Raw genomic sequence first — 8,515 nt, 5'->3', positions numbered from 1 at the left:
GCAATCAATCTATAACCAACTCATAGTAATAACTCATATCTCTAGGTTTGAAGAATATAAGATATTATCGTCTCATGATCACTCGTGATAAAATCCATGAAGTGATTCCAATAAGCGCGGGTTGAATCCAATACTCATAATTTATGAGCACTCATGAGTGTTGTAGCTCTTTGTCCAACATCTTAGACCTCTACAAACCAACCCATGACAGTCAAAATTCATATATACTTCCAACATATGACCGACTGTGGATGGTTTGAATAACTTAATCATCCAGAACAATGACCTAGTTTATTCTGGAAGTCAAAACATGCAAAAGGAAACATAAGAATAATTGAATCGAATATGGTATCAAAACCTATGAACATACATAAAACACATTTTATTTATCACCATATGATTACACATTATTCATTATATATTGTTTCAACTATCAACTTTATGCTTGAATTTAAAACATTAGTTGTGCCATGCTCCAAGCATGTACACTATGTTCTCTAAACACTAGTCATGCCATACACCAAGTGTGCATACAATGTTTGTCTATGATCTTTAGTTTGTGAAATAGATCAATTGAACATAACTCCAATGATCCTCTTTTCATAGTCCCAAATCCTTACTGCAAGTGCAAAAATTCCAAATTCATGCCATTTACTGAAATATGTTAGATTCTAAACTTATATGCATTGATCCTCTTGTAATGATTATGCACAAAGTCAGAAAGACTTGACAAAAAACATTACAGAGCATTCCAAAGGAGATTAACTCCTTGGAAACATCCTTCTTGCATTAAGTTTCCTAATCTTACACAGATTGTATAATTTCTAACTTTGATACATTTCCATATTTCATTTTGACTATCACTTCTGAACAAGAGTTGCCTCCTTATAGATTATGTAAATATGTTCCTTTGATGATTTGGTGATGAAAAACGTAAGTGCTCGGCCGGGCCTGGACTGATTTGATTTGTTCAATTAGTCAGTCGTCATAAATCGGAAATCGGGAAACAACAAATGGACAGAGAGAATGATAAACAAATATTTAAGAGTTAGTATAGCTTTTATCAAAACACTTCATAAATCGGTCCTAGTTGGTCTTTGTCTTATCCAAGATATCACAACTTTCCACATTTGATGAATGTTATAAACCTTTAATACTTTTCACTCATTGTCACAATCTTAACTTTAAGACTTGTTATTGGAACGAAGTATGATTGACTTCTTGATTTAACCATTTCTTCAATTCTTGATTTCTCTTCTTAGACATATAATTGTACTAAGACTCACATAGAGGATCAATTGAGATATGGTTCTTAATCATTAAGACTTATCATAAAGCATAAAAGGTACTCTCCCTTCTTCTTAGTATGGAGAAACTTTTATCTTTCTGCCTACTTGATTCTTCTTATTCGTTTTGCTATTGATTTAAACCTTGTCAATCAATTCATAATTACACTTAATCTTGTAAGTATAATCACATTTACTATGACGAATATCTTTGTTACTCTTATGATGGACTTGATCAACACGCAACTTTGTGTGCTCGATCTCCTAGTCCTTCACTTGACACTTTGTCAATGAATTAGTCTAATTTCCAAATATGAAATTTCTCATTCATCGTGCAACCAAGTTGTATGATTCCAAGTTTATGTCCAATTGAAACTTGGGTGATGAGAAACTCTCCCTATTTGGTAAATTCTCGACTTTCCATAAATAACATAATAAGAACCAAATCCATTATTGCTAATAATAGAAACATTCAAATATCTATTTTTCATACACGCCTTTGCAAGGATAGATAAATAATATAAAATCAAAATTTATTTTATTGCGGAAAAATTTTCTCCTTACAATGCAATTCATTGAAAAACTATGCTAATACATCTTTCTTAGCAATCCTATTCTAACTCCAAGTAGTAGCTCAATAATCTAATCTTCAAGAAATGCGATCGAAATCCATTCCTTCATGGTTAGATTTTGCTCACTTCTTCCCTTAAGCTTCCTTTCTTTTCTTTGATCCTACAAAACATCAATTGCAATCTTATCACATTATGTATTAAGAATCTAGAATAGAAGCTTAAAAGAGTTAGTTAATGGATTTTACCTATATTAGAGCCATACGTTTCGACTCTCCCATCTCTTAGATCTCTTAGGTAAATCGGGCAGCTTCGTCTCCAATGCCCTTTCTCTTGGCAATAAAAACAAATTGACTCTTTTGGAACATGACATGGAACTACTTCAGACATTGCCTTTCTCTTATGATCAAACCTTTCGATCATAGCATGTCTTTCGTTGCCATTGTATATATCCATAGAGGTCTTGAAGGCAGATTCACCAATCAACTTTGCTTTTCTATTGCGCCAAACCATTGTTGATTAAGCAGCCACAAGCATATAGGTGAGATCTATAAGGGTCACGTCGCGGTTCATCATATAGTACTCTCTTACGAACTCACTATATAAGTTAGGAAGTGACTGAAGAACCCAATCAACAACCATTTTTTCACAGGAAACGGATCCCGACATTCTTAACCTATCAATGTGTGACTTCATCCCTAGGACATGTGCACACACCGGCTTTCCTTCTTTATGTTTACTTGCCAAAAGGGATTGAGTGATCTCTAACTTTTCAAGCCTTTGAACTTGTGGGTTAGGGAGAATAATTGGAGGAGGTGGAGGAAGTGAAGCATGATTTCTTGTTCCTCAATCGACTCGTGGAATATCATCTTCATGTGGAAAGGTTGTTCCACGGGATTTGGGAAGACCATAGTTGTCGAACTTTGACATCTACAAAACGGGAGAAAATGAATTCAAGTTAGTTGATTGAGTCCTTAGTAAATCACCCAAATGAGATACTAAGGCTAGGACCCAACACAATATTCTACAAATCGGGAGAGGGATGTCGTAACCCAAATTGTAGAACATTTGAAGGTAAGTGAATGACGATTCACTAATTTCCACCATGAAAGACGAAAAAGAAATTTAGGTTTTAAATCTATGAAAACTCCTAGATCCTATGAGATTCATTGAACATTTCAATGGCATGTTTAAATCTCGATATGCCCCTCTTGTTTGTGACTGGGATGCCGAGGATCACAAAGCGGGTGTGAATAACCATGCAAACTTACATGGTGCCCCTACATGTTACAGTCATCTATTCGATGTGCTGGTAAACCACACACGCTCCACCGAACTATGACAAACATTGAGTCACCCTTTACTACCTTTTCTTAGAACCATTTAGTGTGTCGGTAAACCACACACGCTCCACTAACGTCTTCGCAAGGGTACAAAGTATAATTTCATGGAATTGCATCAATTCACTTTGCCTAAGTAACTAAGATTGGGAATTTTTAAAAACATTTAGTTACTTTTATACTTCACTATACTTATAATGGAAGGTTTCGTCCTATCCTACCCGTTCGGCTAACGACCCTCCACTAGTTAAGGGTGCGGTGGGTAAGAGTGGATACCCATTCAATCACCATTTTATAGGCATTTTCCTTAAACACCCCTTATAGACCAGCTTCGTGAATGAGGCCTACTAACGGTAAGACTGACCTTTACTCATACATATATGTAATGTTAAACTTTTAATGTTATATATAGTATAGGGTGTATTTTACATTTTTAAAATATTAGGAGGTCAAATTTAACAATTATACTTTTAATTCAATTAAATTTTAAACGAAAAACTTTATGGATTTATTAAACCTCTTTTAATTATACACCTTAATTAATTAATAAAACCATAAGGGGTGATTTGAACTTTTTCAAAACAATACTAGGGTTTTAGAATTTAACATTCCTAATTAAACGTTTAATCAACTTTTAAATTCCAAAACTTGAGGGCAAGTTTTGAAACATTTCAAAACATTAGGGTTTAGAATTTAAATATACATCAAAATTAAACTATTAATCAAAATTTAAATTCCAAAACTTGAGGACAAGTTTTGAAACCTTTTTCAAAACATTAGCGTTTTAATTATTTAAATTTCAAAACAACAAAACTTTTGGGTTCAAATTTAAACTATAAAACCTAAAGGGGAAAATATGAAACTTTTCAAAGCACAAGGATCAAATAATAAATAATCTAAATTAACATTTAATCACATAATTATCCATATTTGATTTATTTAATGATTTCTTGCAAAACAATTTACCAATTTAATTAAAATAATTAATCAATTATCACATAAGGAAACAAATATTTTATTAATTGATAAATATCTTCAATTAGATCAAGAATATAGTCAAATATATCATAAAATCATATTTATATTGATCTAATATGATAAGGCAACTATCCTTAAGCAAAAACAGCAAGAAATTCCGGTTTTCCCTCTCACTGACCAGCCGACTCTTCGAGTCAGGCATGGACTCGTCGAGTTCATCATGAACTCGACGAGTTCATCTAAGAAACTCGACGAGTTCTGACCCCAGAAGCACAAAAATCGAATTTTTTTTCAACATACAAAGCATCAATACAATAGAAACCAATCTAGGCTCTGATATCACTGATGGGTTTTGGTCCTAAGAACATCCTATGTGCTCATACAAACCCTAATGCTTGGATCTAGGTTTCTCTATTGTACATGCAAGTTATCCAAGACTATAAACCCTAATTCTAGCATTCAAGTAATCATATTAACATGAGAATAGGTTTAAGATGTTACCTTGATTGTTATGTAGCAATAACAATCCCAAATCTCCTTGTATTAACTTTGGAAGGCTTAGAGTCACAAGTGTCACTCCTCTAATGGTTCACAAACACCATAAGCAAGAGGATGAAGAGGAGAGAGGATGGAGGCTGCCCAAAACCGTCTACAAACCCTAGAGAAGTTTTAGCCACGTTTTTTTATCATAAGGGATCTCTTTATAGAGGAGGCAATTAGGGTTATCTAACAAGGAAACCCAAATTTGGATGCTTAAGCCCTAAGCAACCCATGGAGCCCTTTCCTTAAGGTCTTGGACGATTTCATATGGGCTTCCCCCATAGAATTTGTCCACCTTATGATAAAAGGCAACCCATGGCCCAAATTGCAATTATCTTATAATTACAATTCCAGTCCCTTAAGTTTAATTAAACTCTTTTAGTCACAAAACTAATTACCAATTAATTATTGACTAATATTAATTAAACAATATGATTTCTCCTTTAATATATTATTCCTATAATATATTAATAAATCATAATCCTTTCTCTCCATAATTCATCCTATCAAGTTGCTTTGGTGAAGGCAACCCAAAAGGACCATGCACCATCGAGTCAAGTACATACCAAAATAGTTATGGACTTAGACACTAATCGAACAGACATGGCCAAAATTGAGGCAGTGATGAGTTGGGAGGTGCCGAGGTCACCCACCGAGATCAGGAGTTTCTTAGGGATGACAGGCTATTATCGGAGATTTATCAGGGATTTCTCCAAGATCGCCATGCCACTCACCAGGTTGACCCGGAAGGGTGTCGCTTTTTCATGGGGCCCTGAGCAGCAAGCCTCCTTCGAGACACTTTGCCATAGACTATGCGAAGCCCCAGTGTTAGCCCTTCCGGAGGGATTGGAGGACTTTGTGGTGTATTGTGACGCGTCAATATCGGGGTTGGGAGCAGTGCTGCTGCAGAGAGGGCATGTGATAGCATACGCATCGAGGCAGCTGAAGCCTCTTGAGACGAGGTATCCCACCCATGATCTAGAGTTGGGGGCAGTGGTGTTCGCCCACAAGATCTGGCGTCACTATCTATATGGGGTTCGGTGTACCATATACACGGACCACAAGAGCTTGAATTACTTGATGGATCAGCCCAACCTGAATATGCGCAAGAGGAGATGGTTGGATGTGGTAAAGGATTACGACTGCAAGATCCTGTACCACTCGGGTAAGGCTAATGTTGTAGCCGATGCTTTCATCCGAAGGGCGGAGAGCGCCCCGATGCGAGATGTTTGTTTGAGATTGACAGTGATGACTCCGGTGTTGGACACCATTCGTGGGGACCAGGTTGAGGCCGTGAGATCAGAAAACCAGAAGAGAGAGCGAGTAGTCAGGTTGGTATCGGAGTTCGTTACCGATAGTCAGGGGCTTATGACATTTTAGGGTCGTATCTGGGTACCGTTTGTGGGCGGGACGCGTATCATTTTGATGGAAGAGGCTCATCGGTCGAAGTTCTCGATCCATCCTGGGGCCACAAAGATGTATTTAGACCTGAAGAGGGAGTATTGGTGGCCCTGTATGAAGAGGGATGTCGCGTGGTTTGTTGAGAGGTGCTTAACCTATCGTAGGGTTAAGGCCGAGCACCAGAGACCGCATGGTAAGTTGCAGCTGTTGGAGGTTCCCGAGTGGAAGTGGGAACAGATTACCATGGATTTTATCACCAAATTGCCAAGGACTGCTAGGGGAGTCGATGCAATTTGGGTGATTGTGGACAGGTTGACAAAGAGCGCCCACTTCCTTGCTATTAGTGAGAGCTCTTCCGCAGAGAAGTTGGCAGAGATGTACGTGAGGGAAGTGGTATCACGACATGGAGTGTTGATCTCGATTGTCTCGCACCGAGATGTGCGTTTCATTTCCAGATTTTGGAAAAAATTTCATGAGGAATTGGGTACTAGGCTGCATTTTAGTACCGCACACCACCCCCAGACTGACGGACAGAGCGAGCGGACGATTCAGACGCTCGAGGATATGCTCCGGCCATGTGTGTTGGATTTCGGTGGGAGTTGGGACACGTATTTGCCCTTGGCAGAGTTTTCCTACAACAACAGCCATCATTCGAGCATTGGTATGCCACCCTTTGAGCTGTTGTATGGGAGAAGGTGTCGGACCCCCATTTGCTGGGGAGAGGTTGGGCAGCGTGTTATGGGTAGTACCGAGATCGTGCCTCAGAATACTGAGCAGATACAGCAGGTCAGGCAAAGGTTATTGACCACTCAGAGTCGTCAGAAGAGTTATGCAGACAGGCGCCGGTCCGAGCTCGAGTTCCAAGTCGGCGACTTTGTACTCCTGAAGGTCTCTCCTTGGAAAGGAGTTATCCGATTCAGGAAGAGGGGCAAGTTGGGGCCCTGATATGTCGGTCCTTTTCGGGTGATCGCGAGGGTAGGAAGGGTAGCCTACCGGTTGGACCTACCTGCAGAGCTAGGTCAGATTCATGACACTTTCCATGTGTCACAGTTGCGAAAGTGTATAGCCGACGAGTCGGCAGGAGTGCCATTAGAGGACATTCAGGTGGATTTGGGCCTGAACTACGTTGAGAGACCGGTGGTATTCAGGATCGAAAGATCAAGGTCCCGAGGAACAAAGAGGTGCCTCTGGTGCAGGTCCAGTGGAAACACCGGAAAGGGTCAGAGCTTACTTGGGAGCCGGACCATGAGATGCATGAGCAGCATCCGGAGTTGTTTCCAGAGTGAGACTTCGAGGGGCGAAGTCTGATTCTAGTGGGGGAGAATTGTAACATCCTGATTTCCCAGGTATATTATTTTATTTAATTATTTTGGAGTTTGTGGAGGAACTCGGCGAGTTGGAGCCAAGACTCGCTGAGTAGGGTCGCGGATGTTCATCCGGGTTCATGTCCGGACTCGGTGAGTCCATTAGTGGACTCGGCGAGTCCACGCTGTTTAATGAAACCCTAATCCCCTGGGTTTGGAGCCTATTTAAGGGCACTTATAGCCTCCCATTGCGGCTACCAGTCCCTTGAGAGAACCCTAAGTGAGCCAAATCGTTGTGATGGAGAAGAAGTCACTTTTGATCCTTGTACCTTTGGTGTAGCAAGAAGGAGGTGACCAAGAGCAAAGAGGAGGTGTGATCCTAGCAGTTCCAGAGTTCAGAGACTTCATTTTGAGGTAATAGTTCGAACCTCCATCAGTTTTTTGTTGATCATTAGAGTTACGGTTTTCTAACCCCTTTGGAGAGTGATTATGTGGAGGAAATGGTCCCTCTTCGAGTTTGTGCCTTGGATCTGGACTCAAAGAGGTCCAGAGACCTTAACCCTTGGATCTTTATGGATCATTTTGGGGTTATTGGACTTAGGTTGCCATTTTTGGGACTAAATCTCCTTTTCATGCCATGTTGTTGTTATACAAGCATCAAGTTTCGGACTTTACGTGACATTCTTGCTTAGGGAGGCCAGATCTACGGATTGGGGAAACAGATCTGACCTCAGGAGGTCAGTATAGATTGTGCATGGCATGAACTCGACGAGTAGGGTGAGGGTTTCACGTAAATTGCTCAGTGAGTAGACTTGCCGAGTCGGGTGAGGACTCAGTGAGTAAGGATGGGGTTAGAGGACTGTTGTTCTAGGCGGTACTCGCCGAGTTGTTCTTGAGACTCGGCGAGTTGAGTCGGGGTGGCCCCGCGATTCATGCCTGGTATGACTCGTCGAGCATAGGGAGGGACTCGGCGTGCCAAGCGGGACAAAGAGTTAGAGGACATGTGTGAACTCGCCGAGTCACCAGGGTGCACTCGGCGAGTAGGTCAAAGTGTGACCATTGACTTTTTATCACTTTTAGGGTTTGGTCAACAATGG

The sequence above is a fragment of the Lactuca serriola genome, chromosome 4 (assembly GCF_051521515.1).
Source record: "Lactuca serriola cultivar US96UC23 chromosome 4, Lser_US96UC23_V15, whole genome shotgun sequence".
NCBI classification, from domain to species: domain Eukaryota; kingdom Viridiplantae; phylum Streptophyta; class Magnoliopsida; order Asterales; family Asteraceae; genus Lactuca; species Lactuca serriola.
The sequence above is the reverse complement of the archived record's forward strand: the minus strand, read 5'-3'. Positions refer to the sequence as shown.